The 19,726-nt window shown below is 40.2% G+C and overlaps 1 long non-coding RNA gene across 1 annotated transcript; it reads left to right on the forward strand.

The window, feature by feature from the left end:
- The first annotated feature begins 335 nt into the window (after positions 1–335).
- On the forward strand, positions 336–3,575 carry LOC117304611. Its single transcript, XR_004520604.1, has 3 exons — positions 336–1,445; positions 1,664–2,066; positions 3,494–3,575. It is a non-coding gene; the product is annotated as an uncharacterized LOC117304611 (long non-coding RNA).
- Positions 3,576–19,726: the final 16,151 nt, after the last annotated feature.

Consider the following 19,726-nt stretch of genomic DNA (forward strand, 5'->3'; position numbering starts at 1 on the left):
GTTTTCCAAATTATTCAAAGATGTTTATATAACTCTGGCAAGCAAAGTTGATAGGTTCAAGTTGAAAGGTGGGCTTTTTCTGTAGGGGTTTTCAATTCTTAACTGTTGCTATAAACTTAAATTGTAAATATTATTTACTAGATTAGATTTTATTTTGACAGTCATTGTTAAACTATCATGTTGCTGCTTGGAATGCTTTTCATCAGTTATTCTTGAAAATATTAAACAACTAAAGGTAAAAGCAAGTTATCTGAAAGCTCACTGATATAGAAACAGTTATCTGAAAGCTCACTGATATAGAAACAGTTATCTGAAAGCTCACTGATATAGAAACAGTTATCTGAAAGCTCACTGATATAGAAACAGTTATCTGAAAGCTCACTGATATAGAAACAAAGTAGATCAGCAATACTTCATAAGAGAACTGTTTCAGACATTTGAACCCCCTTCCAAGAACTGTTTCAGACATTTGAACCCCCCTTCCAAGAACTGTTTCAGACATTTGAACCCCCTTCCAAGAACTGTTTCAGACATTTGAACCCCCTTCCAAGAACTGTTTCAGACATTTGAACCCCCTTCCAAGAACTGTTTCAGACATTTGAACCCCCTTCCAAGAACTGTTTCAGACATTTGAACCCCCCTTCCAAGAACTGTTTCAGACATTTGAACCCCCCTTCCAAGAACTGTTTCAGACATTTGAACCCCCTTCCAAGAACTGTTTCAGACATTTGAACCCCCTTCCAAGAACTGTTTCAGACATTTGAACCCCCTTCCAAGAACTGTTTCAGACATTTGAACCCCCCTTCCAAGAACTGTTTCAGACATTTGAACCCCCCTTCCAAGAACTGTTTCAGACATTTGAACCCCCCTTCCAAGAACTGTTTCAGACATTTGAACCCCCCTTCCAAGAACTGTTTCAGACATTTGAACCCCCCTTCCAAGAACTGTTTCAGACATTTGAACCCCCTTCCAAGAACTGTTTCAGACATTTGAACCCCCCTTCCAAGAACTGTTTCAGACATTTGAACCCCCCTTCCAAGAACTGTTTCAGACATTTGAACCCCCTTCCAAGAACTGTTTCAGACATTTGAACCCCCCTTCCAAGAACTGTTTCAGAAATTTGAACCCCCCTTCCAAGAACTATTTCAGACATTTGAACCCCCTTTCCAATTACATTTACTTTTTTTTTTAATAATAACTTTTTTGCATTGGTTCATCCAGCTATTTGTTTCACACAACTCAGAAGTATACAGTGCTAATCTGTGCATCGGTAAAACCATAGAATTACTATTTTGTTGCTGTTTTCAATTATTTGTTGCTGCAAATTGTTTGATTTGTTTTTTTGTTGTTGCAGACAGGCTCATCATCTACAAAGACATCTACCCATCAGCAAGTAGATCTCCAAGACCATCCTTTGATACAGGAGCTGCACTCTCAAGTCGAAGGTGAATTTCTCACAACAATACTTTTGTTACCTACTTCTGATCCTGTTAGAGCTCTTTAGTAATTGTTCAGAATTTTGTTGCTGTGTTGGGTTAACCAAATTATTCAATATTTCCCCTTCCATTGTTTATTAATAAAAGTGTCAATGTAAATGCTTTAATGTTAAATCATAGTTTGAAACTCGAAATGTTGCATATCATTTGATTTTGTTTGTGTTCAGTCTGGCTGATTATCTCCAACTACATCTACCCTGTAATGAGCAGATGTCCAAGACCAACCTAAGCCTTCGGAGTCTCTTGACGGTTGCTACACCAGGATACTGCGTATGGCCCTAAACATCTCCTGGCAGGACCTTATGAGAAAGTGCAACCTCTATGCTGGCACAAGACTACAGGCGAGATCTGCGAACACCGACTCAAGTTTGCTGGGCACTGTGTTCATCCCCTCTGAGCTTGTTGCTTGCCCAACCATCCTCTTGGAGACCACTCATCAAGGCAAGGCTTCTTGTAGGAGAAGATGTCTTTCATTCATAGACACCCTGAAACGAGACACCAGCTTTGCCAGCGCTGAGGAACTAAACTCTCCTGCATGCTGGATCGACACATCTGGACAAAAATTCCAAGGTGAATTTCTAACGACAAAACTTCTAATATTACTTCTGGTCCTAAACAGAGCAGTCTAGCAGTGTGCATAATTGTTGTTGCCGGGTTGGGTTAACCAAAAACAAATGTGAGTCATTTTCTTGCATCAATACAAATTATCATTCATTTCCCTGTAGCCTTACAGCCATTTCGCAGTTGACAGACTGCGTTGTGTTTTTCAGTCTGCTTTTAAAGTGCTTTTATAGTAAGCTTTATTTGATCAAGGCAAGTTCATAGATTTTTTTTATTTTAAAATTGCATGCTATTTGCAGGATAACTTTTATTTGTGAAGGGAGACATAGAGCAATGATTAACAGTTCATACAGCACCAATCCCCAAGAGAACTGTTTCAAGCAATTGACATTTCCAAGTTTTACTGTTGTATAGTTGGATTGCAGCAATCCAAATGGTATGTATGCATGAGTTCCTAGAAACCAGTTGTTGTTGACTTGAGTCAGTGACTTGGACTCAAGTTACCAATTTTGTTGACTTGTGACTTGACTTGACTTGGACAAAAATGACTTGAGACTTGACTTGACTTGTGCAAAAATTACTTGAGAGTTTAGAATTGACTTGAATATACAGTTTGCAAATTATCTTCATGAAAAACCAAGTCGCTTCCGCACACGATGTTGTTTGTTATCATGCCCAGTCCCAGTACATAAAACAGGCACGAGATTGATTCCACCGACTGGCCACACTTTGGTCCATGTCTGGTTTTCACATCCATATGCGGACTACTGTCACCTGACTTTCCACACACACACACACAGATTGTTGTGTGCTGACTTGTTGATGATGTTTTTAGTTTTTCACAACTGTACTGATGGCAATTAAAAACAAAAATGCAAAAATTGCAAAAGCTTTGGTCTTATCAGTGAAGATACATCGCTACATAAAACAAAAATTACTTGTGTCTCTGCATGGTCATTAATAGTCAAGTATATTTTTCCCCCTTATTTTATTAAACTCATGCATTTATTTTTCATTATTGAATAACACATCGTAAGTGGTTCCCATGGGGTAAAACAAAGGTAGTTGATGAAAAGATTTGATTTTACTTGAGTTTGTCACAACTTAATGAGAGTGGACTTATTTTGTGACATTATTTGGCGTGGGACTTATCTTGACTTGCAAAAATTTGACTTGTGACTTGACTTAACTTGACTTGGGAAATAATCACTTGAATTGACTTGAGAAAAAAGTCTTGGTTACAACATTATTTGAAAACATTTGTTGCTTACAATTTTGAGTTTTTTGTTGTTTTTCACTCATTTTTTATTAAAAGTTTTTTGTTCACAAATCTAGACTTAGAAGCAAGCTTTCTGTACTTTGACTGTTTTGATGATGGGTAATGTTTTTTAACATCAACTGTTACAAACTGTGTCTTTTGTTTGTGTGTGATACAGCTTAACATCTGCAAAGCTCTCTGACTACAAGTAGATCTCCATCCAAGTCCAGCCGACGATGAAGGAGCTACACTCTCCAGTTAAAGGCGAGTTCATAACAAGATTACTTCTAATATTAACCCCAGTCTCGAATGGAGCTCTGTAATAATTATGCAGAATGCATGTTGTTACTCTTGTTTAAAGGCATTTTACATGTCTGGGCCTAGAGTCCTGCCTCGTTGGACTCAATTTTTGTAATTTACGAAATATAGGTTCCAATCCTAAATCCTGGTTAGTCGCAACAATTGTGTCCTTGATCGTGGCACTTTGCCTTAATTGCTTCTCTCCAACCAGGAGTACAAATGGGTTTTCCCTGTGTTTGCCAATTTGGAATAACTGTCCTTTCTGGGCAACAGGCCTTTAGTGGTTTGCCAATAATAATTTGATGCCGGTTCACTGTCGTTTCTTGAGCAACATTCCTCTGGTGCTATGTCACTGGTTGCCAATGTCGATTCACTGTCGTTTCTTAAGCAACTGGCTTTTATACATGTCACTGGTTGCCAATGTCGGTTCACTTTCGTTTCTTGAGCGACAGGCCTCTGTCTCGGTTAACTGTTATTCTGGTGGTATGCCATTGGTTTCCAATGTCGTTCACTTTCGTTTCTTGGCTGCCATTCCTCTGGTGCCCTAGTCACAGATTGCCGATGTCAATTCACTGTCGTTTTCTTGAGCGATAAGCCTTTGGTGATATGATGTCGGTTCACTTTTAGTCCTTGAGCGACAATATACGATGCTAAGTCACCGATTGCCAATGTCGGTTCACTGTCGTTTCTTGAGCGATATTCCTCTGGTGCTAGTCACTGGTGTGATGTCGATTTACTGTAGTTTTTTTAGTAACAGGCCTTTGGAATTGTGCTATCAGTTTCAAATGTCGGTTTACTGTTGTTTCTTGAATGCAAGGCAAGGCCTCTTGTGCTAGGCCTCTTGTGCTAGGCACTTGTTGCCTGTGACAGTTCACTGTCGTTTTCATAAACGGTGGGCCTCTGGTGCTAGTCACTGGTTGCCGATGTCGGTTTACTGTCGTTTTCTGAGCAACAGGCCTTTGGTGCTTTGCCATTGGTTTCCGATGTCGGTTTACTTTCGTTCCTTGAGCGACAATTCTCCGGTGCTTGTCATCGATTGCCAATGTCGTTTGTTGAGCGACAGACCTTTGGTGGTATGCCATTGGTGGTATGCCATTGGTTTCTGATATCGGTTCACTTTTGTTTCTTGAGCAACAGGCCTATATGGTGCTAGTCACTGGTTGCCAATGTCAATTCACTGTCATTTCTTGAGCAACAGGCCTCTGGTGCTAGTCACCGGTTGCCGATGTCTGTTCACTGCGTTTATTGAGCGACAGACCTTTGGTGCTATGCCATTGGTTTCCGATGTCGGTTTACTTTCGTTCCTTGAACGACATTTCTCTGGTGCTAGTCACTGGTTGCCGATGTCGGTTCATTGTCGTTTCTTGAGCGACAGGCCTTTGGTGCTATGCCATTGGTTTCAGATGTCGGTTTACTTTCGTTCCTTGAGCGACATTTCTCTGGTGCTAGTCACTGGTTGCCGATGTCGGTTCACTTTTAGTCCTTGAGCGACAATTATACGATGCTAAGTCACCGATTGCCAATGTTGGTTCACTGTCGTTTCTTGAGCGATATTCCTCTGGTGCTAGTCACTGGTGTGATGTCGATTTACTGTAGTTTTTTTAGTAACAGGCCTTTGGAATTGTGCTATCAGTTTCAAATGTCGGTTTACTGTTGTTTCTTGAATGCAAGGCAAGGCCTCTTGTGCTAGGCCTCTTGTGCTAGGCCTCTTGTGCTAGGCCTCTTGTGCTAGTCACTTGTTGCCTGTGACAGTTCACTGTCGTTTTCATAAACGGTGGGCCTCTGGTGCTAGTCACTGGTTGCCGATGTCGGTTTACTGTCGTTTTCTGAGCAACAGGCCTTTGGTGCTTTGCCATTGGTTTCCGATGTCGGTTTACTTTCGTTCCTTGAGCAACATTTCTCTGGTGCTAGTCACTGGTTGCCGATGGCGGTTCATTGTCGTTTCTTGAGCGACAGGCCTTTGGTGCTATGCCATTGGTTTCCGATGTCGGTTTACTTTCGTTCCTTGAGCAACATTTCTCTGGTGCTAGTCACTGGTTGCCGATGTCGATTCATTGTCGTTTCTTGAGCGGCAGGCCTTTGGTGCTATGCCAATGGTTTCCGATGTCGGTTTACTTTTGTTCCTTGAGCAACATTTCTCTGGTGCTAGTCACTGGTTGCCGATATCGGTTCATTGTCGTTTCTTGAGCAACATGCCTTTGGTGCTATGCCATTGGTTTCCGATGTCGGTTTACTTTCGTTCCTTGAGCGACATTTCTCTGGTGCTAGTCACTGGTTGCCGATGTCGGTTCATTGTCGTTTCTTGAGCGACAGGCCTTTGGTGCTATGCCAATGGTTTCCGATGTCGGTTTACTTTTGTTCCTTGAGCAACATTTCTCTGGTGCTAGTCACTGGTTGCCGATATCGGTTCATTGTCGTTTCTTGAGCGACATGCCTTTGGTGCTATGCCATTGGTTTCCGATGTCGGTTTACTTTCGTTCCTTGAGCGACATTTCTCTGGTGCTAGTCACTGGTTGCCGATGTCGGTTCATTGTCGTTTCTTGAGCGACAGGCCTTTGGTGCTATGCCATTGGTTTCGATGTTGGTTTACTTTCGTTCTTGAACGACATTTCTCTGGTGCTAGTCACTGGTTGCCGATGTCGGTTCATTGTCGTTTCTTGAGCTAGGCCTTTGGTGCTATGCCATTGGTTTCCGATGTTGGTTTACTCTCGTTCCTTGATCGACATTTCTCTGGTGCTAGTCACTGGTTGCCGATGTCGGTTCATTGTCGTTTCTTGAGCGACAGGCCTTTGGTGCTATGCCATTGGTTTCCGATGTCGGTTTACTTTCGTTCCTTGAGCAACATTTCTCTGGTGCTAGTCACTGGTTGCTGATGTCGGTTCATTGTCGTTTCTTGAGCGACAGGCCTTTGGTGCTATGCCATTGGTTTCGATGTCGGTTTACTTTCGTTCCTTGAGCAACATTTCTCTGGTGCTAGTCACTGGTTGCCGATGTCGGTTCATTGTCATTTCTTTAGCGACAGGCCTTTGGTGCTATGCCATTGGGGTCCGATGTCGGTTCATTGTCGTTCCTTGAGCGACATTTCTCTGGTGCTAGTCACTGGTTGCCGATGTCGGTTCATTGTCGTTTCTTGAGCGACAGGCCTTTGGTGCTATGCCATTGGTTTCAGATGTTGGTTTACTCTCGTTCCTTGAGCGACATTTCTCTGGTGCTAGTCACTGGTTGCCGATGTCGGTTCATTGTCATTTCTTGAGCGACAGGCCTTTGGTGCTATGCCATTGGTTTCAGATGTCGGTTTACTTTCGTTCCTTGAGCGACATTTCTCTGGTGCTAGTCACTGGTTGCCAATGTCGGTTCATTGTCGTTTCTTGAGCGACAGGCCTTTGGTGCTATGCCATTGGTTTCCGATGTCGGTTTACTTTCGTTCCTTGAGCAACATTTCTCTGGTGCTAGTCACTGGTTGCCGATGTTGGTTCATTGTCGTTTCTTGAGCGACAGGCCTTTGGTGCTATGCCATTGGTTTCCGATGTCGGTTTACTTTCGTTCCTTGAGCGACATTTCTCTGGTGCTAGTCACTGGTTGCTGATGTCGGTTCATTGTCGTTTCTTGAGCGACAGGCCTTTGGTGCTATGCCATTGGTTTCCGATGTTGGTTTACTCTCGTTACTTGAGCGACATTTCTCTGGTGCTAGTTACTGGTTGCCGATGTCGGTTCATTGTCGTTTCTTGAGCGACAGGCCTTTGGTGCTATGCCATTGGTTTCCGATGTCGGTTTACTTTCGTTCCTTGAGCAACATTTCTCTGGTGCTAGTCATTGGTTGCCGATGTCGGTTCATTGTTGTTTCTTGAGTGACAGGCCGTTGGTGCTATGCCAATGGTTTCCGATGTCGGTTTACTTTCGTTCCTTGAGCGACATTTCTCTGGTGCTAGTCACTGGTTGCCGATGTCGGTTCATTGTCGTTTCTTGAGCGACAGGCCTTTGGTGCTATGCCATTGGTTTTGATGTCGGTTTACTTTCGTTCCTTGAACGAATTTCTCTGGTGCTAGTCACTGGTTGCCGATTTCAGTTCATTGTCGTTTCTTGAGTGACAGGCCATTGGTGCTATGCCATTGGTTTCCGATGTCGGCTTACTGTCTTTCCTTGAGCGATATTTCTCTGGTGCTAGTCACTGGTTGCCGATGTTGGTTCATTGTCGTTTCTTGAGTGACAGGCCTTTGGTGCTATGCCATTGGTTTCCGATGTCGGTTTACTTTCTTTCCTTGAGCGATATTTCTCTGGTGCTAGTCACTGGTTGCCGATGTTGGTTCATTGTCGTTTCTTGAGTGACAGGCCTTTGGTGCTATGCCATTGGTTTCCGATGTCGGTTTACTTTCGTTCCTTGAGCGACATTTCTCTGGCGCTAGTCACTGGTTGCTGATGTCGGTTCATTGTCGTTTCTTGAGCGACAGGCCTTTGGTGCTATGCCATTGGTTTCCGATGTCGGCTTACTGTCTTTCCTTGAGCGACATTTCTCTGGTGCTAGTCACTGGTTGCCGATGTCAGTTCATTGTCGTTTCTTGAGTGACAGGCTTTTGGTGGTATGCCATTGGTTTCCGATGTCGGTTTACTTTCGTTCCTTGAGCAACATTTCTCTGGTGCTAGTCACTGGTTGCTGATGTCGGTTCATTGTCGTTTCTTGAGCGACAGGCCTTCGGTGCTATGCCATTGGTTTCCGATGTCGGTTTACTTTCGTTCCTTGAGCGATATTTCTCTGGTGCTAGTCACTGGTTGCCGATGTTGGTTCATTGTCGTTTCTTGAGCGACAGGCCTTTGGTGCTATGCCATTGGTTTCCGATGTCGGTTTACTTTCGTTCCTTGAGCGACATTTCTCTGGCGCTAGTCACTGGTTGCCGATGTCGGTTCATTGTCGTTTCTTGAGCGACAGGCCTTTGGTGCTATGCCATTGGTTTCCGATGTTGGTTTACTCTCGTTCCTTGATCGACATTTCTCTGGTGCTAGTCACTGGTTGCTGATGTCGGTTCATTGTCGTTTCTTGAGCGACAGGCTTTTGGTGCTATGCCATTGGTTTCCGATGTCGGTTTACTTTCGTTCCGTGAGCGACATTTCTCTGGTGCTAGTCACTGGTTGCCGATGTCGGTTCATTGTCGTTTCTTGAGCAACAGGCCTTTGGTGCTATGCCATTGGTTTCCGATGTCGGTTTACTTTCGTTCCTTGAGCAACATTTCTCTGGTGCTAGTCACTGGTTGCTGATGTCGGTTCATTGTCGTTTCTTGAGCGACAGGCCTTCGGTGCTATGCCATTGGTTTCCGATGTCGGTTTACTTTCGTTCCTTGAGCGATATTTCTCTGGTGCTAGTCACTGGTTGCCGATGTTGGTTCATTGTCGTTTCTTGAGCGACAGGCCTTTGGTGCTATGCCATTGGTTTCCGATGTCGGTTTACTTTCGTTCCTTGAGCGACATTTCTCTGGCGCTAGTCACTGGTTGCCGATGTCGGTTCATTGTCGTTTCTTGAGCGACAGGCCTTTGGTGCTATGCCATTGGTTTCCGATGTTGGTTTACTCTCGTTCCTTGATCGACATTTCTCTGGTGCTAGTCACTGGTTGCTGATGTCGGTTCATTGTCGTTTCTTGAGCGACAGGCTTTTGGTGCTATGCCATTGGTTTCCGATGTCGGTTTACTTTCGTTCCGTGAGCGACATTTCTCTGGTGCTAGTCACTGGTTGCCGATGTCGGTTCATTGTCGTTTCTTGAGCAACAGGCCTTTGGTGCTATGCCATTGGTTTCCGATGTCGGTTTACTTTCGTTCCGTGAGCAACATTTTTCTGGTGCTAGTCACTGGTTGCCGATGTCGGTTCATTGTCGTTTCTAGAGCGACAGGCCTTTGGTGCTATGCCATTGGTTTCCGATGTTGGTTTACTCTCGTTCCTTGAGCGACATTTCTCTGGTGCTAGTCACTGGTTGCAGACGTCGGTTCATTGTCGTTTCTTGAGCGACAGGCCTTTGGTGCTATGCCATTGGTTTCAGATGTCGGTTTACTTTCGTTCCTTGAGCGACATTTCTCTGGTGCTAGTCACTGGTTGCCGATGTCGGTTCATTGTCGTTTCTTGAGCGACAGGCCTTTGGTGCTATGCCATTGGTTTCCGATGTCGGTTTACTTTCGTTCCTTGAGCAACATATCTCTGGTGCTAGTCACTGGTTGCCAATGTCGGTTCATTGTCGTTTCTTGAGCGACAGGCCTTCGGTGCTATGCCATTGGTTTTCGATGTCGGTTTACTTTCGTTCCTTGAGCGATATTTCTCTGGTGCTAATCACTGGTTGCCGATGTCGGTTCATTGTCGTTTCTTGAGCGACAGGCCTTTGGTGCTATGCCATTGGGGTCCGATGTCGGTTCACTTATGTTCCTTGAGCAACATTCATCTGGTTATAGTCACTGGTTGCTGATGTCGGTTCACTGTTGTTTCTAAGCGACAGGCATTTGGTTCTATGCCACTGGTTGCTGTTGTCAGGTCACTGTCGTTTCTTGAGTGGTTGCTGATGGCGTTCATAATTGGTGTTAAAAATTATATTTTATCACACTTTTAATAAAGATTTAACACCCAATTAGGGGGCCTGCCCAGTTTTATATACCCTGCATTGTATTGTGCAAATTAAAATTGTTGGCTTATATTTAGTTTTTTGTCTTCAAACTTCACCTTTCAGAGAAGGAGATGTGAGGAATGGTTTCCTGAAAAGAAGTGCAGAATTGAATCACCACTACTGATATCATCAAGGATACTGGGTATAATGGAGAGCAACGCATATGAAAACATCGCTATCTTCAAGACATCTAAGCTGCAAGCAATTGTGGATGTAACAATCAACATGTTGTCTTTAACAGTATGGTAATATTAATGTGTTTTTTATGAACTGAATAAGCTACAGTGTATTCAGAATACTGCTTCTTGCCTTGTGGAATGGTCTCCAAGAAATGAGCACATCATCCCTATTCTTAGCTGTCTCTACTGGCTGCCGATCAAGGACCATATTTTGTTCAAGCCAATGTTGCTCACTTACAAGTCTCATTATGGTCTCACTCCTACTTGTGTCTCCAAACTTATAACTTTGTATAAAACACATCCTCGTTGTCTTCGCTTATTATCACAGTTTCTACTGCAAGCTCCCCACCGAGTCTCTACCTCGCAATATGGGGGTCAATGCTGCTCCCACCTTATGAAACAGTCTTCATCTTATTGTTAGCCAAGCTACTTCGATCACTTCCTTCAAGATTCGTTATAATTATTGTTTTAGCTGAACATTCCTGTGTTGTTTTTATGGCGAGATGCTGAGGATCTTGGCCAAGGGTGTAAGTGCTGGTAACCTCTCCCCTTTTCATAACTTTTGTAATTTATGATGCACTTATTGTGTTTTTTAATTCTTGTTTTAGCTGAACATTCCTGCATTGTTTTTATGGCCAGATGCTGAGGATCTTGGCTAAGGGTGTAAGTGCTGGTAACCTCTCCCCTTTTAAATATGTTTTCTATTATTGGTATGTTACTTTTGTGTAGAGGTGTATATAGGCACTGTTGGTAATTCCTCAAAACAATTTTTAGCGTAAAAACCTATTTGCTAACTAGCAATGGAGAGCCGTCTCTAGTTTGCAACATTGTGAGAAATGGCTCCCTCTGAAGTAACGTAGTTTTTGAAATAATAAAGACTTCAGCTGAAACCTTTTATTATGCATCTTAAAGCAGTCACACAAATTGATGCAACAAGGGTGTTTTTCTTTCATTATTATCTTGCAACTTCAATGATTAATTGTGCCCAAATTTGTTATTTTATGCATACATGTATGTTGGGAAAGTGAGAATACTAGTCTTTGACAGTTACCAAATGTGTCCAGTGCCTTTAATAAGTATCTTTCATTATTGTTATTATGACTTTAATTGAACATCTTGTAAATAAGTTCACCATTGCAAGCAAGCACAAACGCGATTTTGTTTGCGCTTTGAAATTGCGAAATTGCATAATGCATTTTTAAGCAAGTTTTTTTGGAAGTGCGGCGGTTAGATTAAAGGGACCTGGACACATGCACCTGGCATGTGGGGTCCTACTTCCGGCTCGGGCCACTGGGTGGTTGATCTTAAAGGTGCATTTGGGCTCCTCATCTGTCAGGATGGTGCCGGTGTTATCACAAATGGTTGACCAACGGAAGTAGTCCCTAGTCCTTTCAACTAGGGACCGCGTTAGTACGAGTAGGGAGGCTGTCCTGGCGCCGAAGTTGGGACAGTGGACCGGACCCATCCCCTTAAGGGATGGTGCAATTGGCTCTTACGATCTCAGAAAGCGTGTGGGGCTGGTATCCTGGAACCTGCTCGTTGGTAGCCCTGCTAATTGAACTAAGCTTACCAGGATGACAATCAGCAAAATCTGATGACAAAAAATGCTTGCGATGGTGTACTTATAAATAATGGTGTACTTATATAGTTTTGTAATTATAGGCTTTTATATGAAACAAGTTTAGTTCTGAAATATATCTGCATTATATGTTGTGCATCACAAACAAGGATTTGAAACAAAAAATGTGGGAGACTATATAGTGTTTTGAAGGCGTGTCACCCCAGTATGATGTCTTGCAGTGTATCCCATAATAGTCTGTCTCTTATCATGGGAGTATCAGCTCCTATAATGGTGACATTGTGAGATTGCACTTATCATGCGAAGGTGTGTGCCACTTCTGCATTTATGTGGAGGTGTGTGCCGCCTCTGTCTTGTGCGGAGGTGCGTGCTGCTTCTTAACGGTCAAACTCTCTTAGGCTCAGGCAAAGACAGCCCATTAATTTACTATGTTGAATAAATCCCCCCCAAAACAAATGTTAAATAAAGAATAGAATAACCCTTACCCTAATCTTAGCAACAAGAAATACAGAAACTATAGGAGAGTCCATCGTTTTGGAGGCGTGTCACCCAAGTATGATGTCTTGCAGTGTATCCCATTATAGTCTGTCTCTTATCATGGGAGTATCAGCTCCTATAATGGTGACATTGTGAGATTGCACTTATCATGCGAAGGTGCGTGCCACTTCTGCATTTATGCGGAGGTGTGTGCCACTTCTGCCTTGTGCGGAGGTGCGTGCTGCTTCTTAACGGTCAAATTCTCTCAGGCTCAGGCAAAGACAGCCCATTAATTTACTATGTTGAATAAATCCCCCCCCAAAACAAATGTTAAATAAAGAATAGAATAACCCTTACCCTAATCTTAGCAACAAGAAATACAGAAACTATAGGAGAATCCATCGTTTTGAAGGCGTGTCACCCAAGTATGATGTCTTGCAGTGTATCCCATTATAGTCTGTCTCTTATCATGGGAGTATCAGCTCCTATAATGGTGACATTGTGAGATTGCACTTATCATGCGAAGGTGCGTGCCACTTCTGCATTTATGCGGAGGTGTGTGCCACTTCTGCCTTGTGTGGAGGTGCGTGCTGCTTCTTAACGGTCAAACTCTCTCAGGCTCAGGCAAAGATAGCCAATCAATAAGTTATGTTGAAAAAATCCCCCCCAAAACAAATGTTAAATATAGAATAGAATAACCCTTACCCTAATCTTAGCAACAAGAAATACAGAAACTATAGGAGAATCCATCGTTTTGAAGGCGTGTCACCCAAGTATGATGTCTTGCAGTGTATCCCATTATAGTCTGTCTCTTATCATGGGAGTATCAGCTCCTATAATGGTGACATTGTGAGAATGCACTTATCATGCGAAGGTGCGAGCCACTTCTGCATTTATGCGGAGGTGTGTGCCACTTCTGCCTTGTGCGGAGGTGCGTGCTGCTTCTTCACGGTTAAACTCCCTTAGTCTCAGTCAAAGATAGCCCATCAATTTGAAGAAATCCCCAAAAAAGATAGGCCAAACTGAAATAAAATGTTTGTGGTGTACTTATGAAGCTATGCACTTCTATTTTTTTAATTGTGATGTTAAACTTTATCGTGGGTGTTTACAGTACTTTTGGCTGGTTGTTTTTAGACCCCAAATAAGTGTTCACTGGTTAAATTTGTTGGTATAGAAACGAGGTTGCTGCTGATAGGTTTGAGCGTGAGTGGTGCGCGCATAACGATGTCACGCGTTGAAATGTTGCGGAAATATAACATTTGTTTCGTCATATAGGTCTTGTTCTATGAAAGACTTGCACTGGAACGTGTTGTCGTGTTTTCTTCATAATTCACAGACAAAATTATATTACAAAATTTAAATAATTAAAATATAAATCATGAAACTTGCTATTAATGATTTGGGCTTTGTAAATAACAAAGTCTGTTTCACAAAACAACTTATTTTGATTGGTGTTTTTTTTTACATTTAATTAAATCTTACCACGTACAGCGAAACAATGAATTAAATATTTTTTATAGTTAAATTATAACTAATATAACAATCTACCACATTACAAAGTAGCGTTATGAAATGTTAATCATACCCCCACAAAAATCAAAAATCAGTAGAGAAAATTACAATTTATAATTTACAGTTTATTAGAATGTCATTTGTATAATTTATGAATTTGACAATATGTAATTAAGGGGTTGTGTTTTCTACTTACATTCCACAATTAAATTAGAACTAACATTTATTAGTATCATTTGAATAAAATTGACACTTATAAACGTATCCTCTGGTAACATGTTTATGACAACTTAAAAATTACATTAACAAAAGGGGGAAGGACACAATTGTTTCACTAAAATTAAAACAATAATTACAGTTTAGTTTAATATATCACATGTATGAACTTCATATTATACAATCAGTGGGGGCCAGGCCTACGTGTAGATGAATATTATGGTTAAGTTTTTATGACACACTTTAACTTGAAAATTAACTATATAAAATTACCTGCATTACAAACAAAAAAATACTAATATATAGCTGAATGTGTACAATATTCTTTCATATTTATGGGTAACATTAAACCTGATTCAAACATTGATGCTATAATATGAAATAAATAATAAACTAATTTATCTTTTTTTTAAATGGCGTGTAACGTCGGCAAAACAAAACATTGCTTGTTTTATATTAACGTGCGCTGCGGATATCGGACATTAGTATGCATTTAAAACACGGTCGGTGCATCTATTAACTCGGGCAAAAAATATCCTATGATAACCTTAGGACAAAAGGGTGAAGGACACAATTATTTAATTAATACTTATGAACTTAGGTATTAACATTATATATGATCAGTGGGGGATGCCAGGCATACATGAAGATTAATATTATGTTTTAGTTTTTAGGTAACAGTTTTAGTTTTTATGTTTAACAGTTTAATTTGGAAATTAACTATATAAAATTATCTGCATTAAAAAAAAACAATCTAACAGAGCTGAATGTCTACAATATTCTTTCAATTAATGGGCAACTTTAAATCAAATTCAAAAGTTAATGCTATAGTATGAAATAATTTCTAAAATAATTTATCTTTTTTATAAATCGAAAGTGAGACGTAAAGAGTTTCACAAAGGCGTAAGATAAAATAGCGTGTAACGTCGGCCAAAAAATAGTGCTTGTTTTTTATAAACAAGCGCTGCGGATAGCGGACATTAATATGCATTTAAAACATGGACGGTGCATCTATTAACTCAAAATATCCTAACACAGCCTTTGGACAAAAGGGTGAAGGACACAATTATTTAACTAAAATTAAAACATTAAATATTTATGAACTTAGGTAGGAACATTATTATGTACACTGTGTAATCAGTGGGGGATGCCAGGCCTACATGTAAATTAATATTATGTTTTAGTTTTTATGAAACCGTTTAATTTGGAAATTAACTATATAAAATTAACTGCATTCATTTTGTGCATCACAAACAGGAAACTTTGTCGTTACTAAAAACAATGTACATTATTCTTTCCAATTTATTTATGCACCATAGTTAATTGTATTTAAAAGTTGATGCTTTAATATGAAATATGTCGTAACAGCTAATTTATTTCAATAAACAGAAAGTGAAACTGATAGAGTTACGTCATAGTGTAAGATAGGCTTTGACGAGTTCATAAAATCTCGGGTAGCGTCGGTAAATAAAAATATTGCTTGTTTTTTAATGATTGCGCGCTGCAGATATCGGACGTTAATACGCATTTTAAGTGTGGCCGAAGCATCTATTAAGTCGGGCAAAATAAAGCAGCCTCGCTTCTGTAAGGGTATCATGTAAAACATCTGTTAAAAGAAATAAGAAATGATGTATTTAAATGCTTGAGTTTTAAATCTATGTGTTTATAAAGTTTAAGTAAGCTTTGATATTATAAAAACCACTTTTATTGTATGATTACATGAAATATTACTTTAAGAAATGTTCTATTAATGAGGCATGTGTAGGAGGGTGCTGTTAGAGAGAATGAATAAAATGGCAGCGAGACAGTGGAGCACCCTCTATGTAGTAACCAAATTAAATCTAAAAGTAGAACTATACATTATGCTATGAATATTGAAGTACGTATAAAACGCTTTAATGTGAAATAATTATTAAGAACTAATTCATTTCAATAAATAGAAACTGAAACTGAAAGAGTTACACTAAACGGTAAGATTGGCTTTGACGATTTAAAACAATCTTGGGTAATGTTTTTTTACGAACGCACGCTGATTTCGGACGTGCATGTGCATTTTATATGCGCTCGGGTGCATCTATTAACTCGGGCAAAAAAAAGCAGCCTCGCTACTGTAAGGGTATCTTGTAGTACATAATGCTTTAATATTTAATTGGTGTGTTTATAAAGTTTAATTAAGCTTTTAATTTTTGATAAAACCACTTTTATTGTATGGTTTCATGAAATATTACTTTAAGAAATGTTTTATTAATGAGGCATTTGTAGTAGGGGGTGCTGTTAGCAAGAATGAATAAAATGGCAGCAAGATAGCGGAGCACTCTCTATGCAGTAACCAAATTAAATCTAAAACTATACCAAATTGAAGTATGTATAAAACGCTTGCAGTGCGAGCTCTGTGTAGTTCTTGTTTGAATTAAAATAACTAGTATATTGTTTAACTCTGATGGAGTAAATTGGGGGGGGGGGTAACTTGATAAGAGAACACAGTTTTTGAACTGTTATTAGAGTAAATTAAATTTTACTTTAAAATTATTAAGGAGGACTATGCCATGAATTTTTGAAGTATGTATAAAACGCTTGCAGTGCACGCTCTGTGTAGTTCTTATTATGAATTAAAACAAGTATTATTTTCAACTCTGATGGAGTAAATTGAGGGGGGGGGGGTAACTTGATAAGAGAATGCAGTTTTTGAACTGCTAATTAAATTTACTTTTAGGGGAAATTAAATTTACTTTTAAATTATTAAGGAAAACAAGTAACTTATTCAAATTTAGTTTGTACTTAAAATAAAGCACTGCTAGACTTTAGATATAAAATGGTGGCAATGCACACTTTTTAGTGGTTGGGCCAATGCGCAACCTTCTTTTGACCTGTAGTTGATTGCGCTTTACGCAAATGATGTCAGGTCCATTACGGTACTCTGTTAATTATTTTGTATTATTTATGTTGTTAGTTTAAAATGTAAAATTACTTGTAAGGTTTGTAGTCTTTGGGTTTACTTGAGAAACAAATTTGTTGTAATTCTTTGTAATTTTGTGATCTTTTTAACTGTTACTACTTTTAAGTATTAAAATATGTAAGTAGTCTAACAGGTGTATAGCTTTACTCCTTAAACACATCTGGTAATATTTGTATTGTTTATTTTTGTTCTGGAAATAAACCTTAATTTTAACATACACCAACTGACATGTCTTTATTCTATCTTTCTTCTTGTGACTCTTGCTAAGGTCAAAGGTCATAGGGTTCATCTCATTTTTTTTTATTCGACCTATCCATTCTAAGGTTTAAATATTAGTTCCGAGCAAATTTTTTCAAGAGCCGCCGTAGCGCAGCGGGCTAGCTCACAGCCCCAGAAATCCTGGAGCTGTGAGCAGGGTGGGTTCAAATCCCTCCGGGGACCCTTTTACCATTAAAAAAAGACTTTTTTTATAATTCTGATAAAAATGTGCAGGGTTTGAACCGGGGACCTTCCACTCTGTAAGCACTCTCTCTCACTGCTGTGCTACTGAGCTGTTATAAAAATCATACGGTTTTTGGAGTGATGAAGTTAAAAATGGCTGACTTAGAAAATATTTCAGAATTTATTTTCCCTGGCTCAACCCTTGGATTTCTAGCTGATCTGAGAGTTGACCAAGGGCCTACCAAGGGCCTTGGAGCTTGGCTGGAGGAGTAAAATTTCTAAGTGCTGAGGGGCCAAGGAGGTTGCTCAGTGGGCTAGGGTAAGGGTTGCCTCTGCTCTGAGACTCCCGGGCAAGGGGCTGGGAGTTTGCTGGTTAGCCAGTGGGCTCGGTTGGTTGGGATGAGGTCTTGGGTGATGGTAGGAATGATGATGGGCTTGACAGTTCGGGATGAGGACTTGGGGTGATGGTAGGAGTGATGGGCTTGACTGTTTGGGATGAGGACTTGGGGTGATGGTGTAGGAGTGATGGGCTTGACTGTTTGGGATGAGGACTTGGGGTGATGGTGTAGGAGTGATGGGCTTGACTGTTGGGATGAGGGCTGGGGTGATGGTAGGAGAGGAGAGTGGGATGGACGGTTGGGATGAGGACTTGGGGTGATGGTAGGAGAGTGGGATGGACGGTTGGGATGAGGACTTGGGGTGATGGTAGGAGAGTGGGATGGACGGTTGGGATGGGGACTTGGGGTGATGGTAGGAGTAATGGGGTGGGCTGTTTGAGATGAGGACTTGGGTTGACGGGTGAGTGTTTTGTTGGGCTGAGACGGGCATGATAAAGCTTGCGAGGACTAGGGGGTACGTTGGGATGAGATGGTTGGTATCCGGGGGAGGGGGGTGGTATCCATTGAAGTGGTGACTCTATTCTTAGATATAATTAGACGGTAGGGGTTTTTCGTATTAAAGGTGTGGTATGATACTTTTTAGTTAATGTATTTAATGGGGTGGAACTATTTATATTAAAGTAGTTATTCTTAGGTGAATTTAACAGTAGGGGTTTTCGTATTAAAGATGTGGTATGGTACCTTTTATTTAAAGTATGTAATGGGGTGGAACTTGTATGATTAAAGTGGTTATTCTTAGATGTAATTTAATGAAAAGGGTTTTTGTTTCAAAGGTGTGGTATGGTACTTTTTAGTTGAGGTATTTAATGGGGGTGGAACTCTTTCTATTAAAGTGGTTATTCTTAGATGTAACTTGACGACTGGGGTTTTTCATATTAAAGGTGTGGTATGGTACTTTTTATTCAAAGTATTTATTGAGGTGGAACTATTTCTATTAAAGTGGTTATTCTTAGATGTAATTTAACGGTAGTGGTTTTTCGTATTAAAGGTGTGGTATGGTACTTTTTAGTTGAGGTATTTAATGGCGGTGGAACTATTTCTATTAAAGTGGTTATTCTTAGATGTAAAATGACGGCTGGGGTTTTTCATAATAAAGGTGTGGTATGGTACTTTTTATTCAAAGTATTTATTGAGGTGGAACTATTTCTATTAAAGTGGTTAATCTTAGGTGTAATTTAACGGTAGGTTTTTTTTTTTGCATTAAAGGTGTGGTGTAGTACTTTTTATTCAAAGTATTTATTGGGGTGGAAATATTTCTATTAAAGTGGTTGTTCTTAGATGTAATTTGACGGTAGGGGTTTTTCATATTAAAGGTGTGGTATGATACTTTTTAGTTAAATACTTTTAAGTTACTTTTAACACTTATAATCCACAACACATTTTATGTAAAACAATAGCACATTAAGTAAGGGAAATAGAGAAATTTCTTTTTTCATTTATAGAATCATTTTATTTGACAACTCAAACTTCAAAGAGTATATTATAATGTAAACAAAGTAATCTTAACATTATCAGAATAAGACAATAGTTTTAATTTAGTTTTTCTTTGCAAAAACTTTGAATCTTTTGCAGAGTGATGTTTCATGCACTCTCATGACCCTTCTTGTAGCTAAGCACAACAAAGTAATCTTCACAGAGCTGCTTCAGCTGAAAATATTGCTTAGCAGTTTCCAGCTCAGCAGAACTGAGCAGGATACCATACCAGTCACAAATTGTTC

The sequence above is a fragment of the Asterias rubens genome, chromosome 21 (genome assembly GCF_902459465.1).
Source record: "Asterias rubens chromosome 21, eAstRub1.3, whole genome shotgun sequence".
Taxonomy (NCBI): Eukaryota; Metazoa; Echinodermata; class Asteroidea; order Forcipulatida; family Asteriidae; genus Asterias; species Asterias rubens.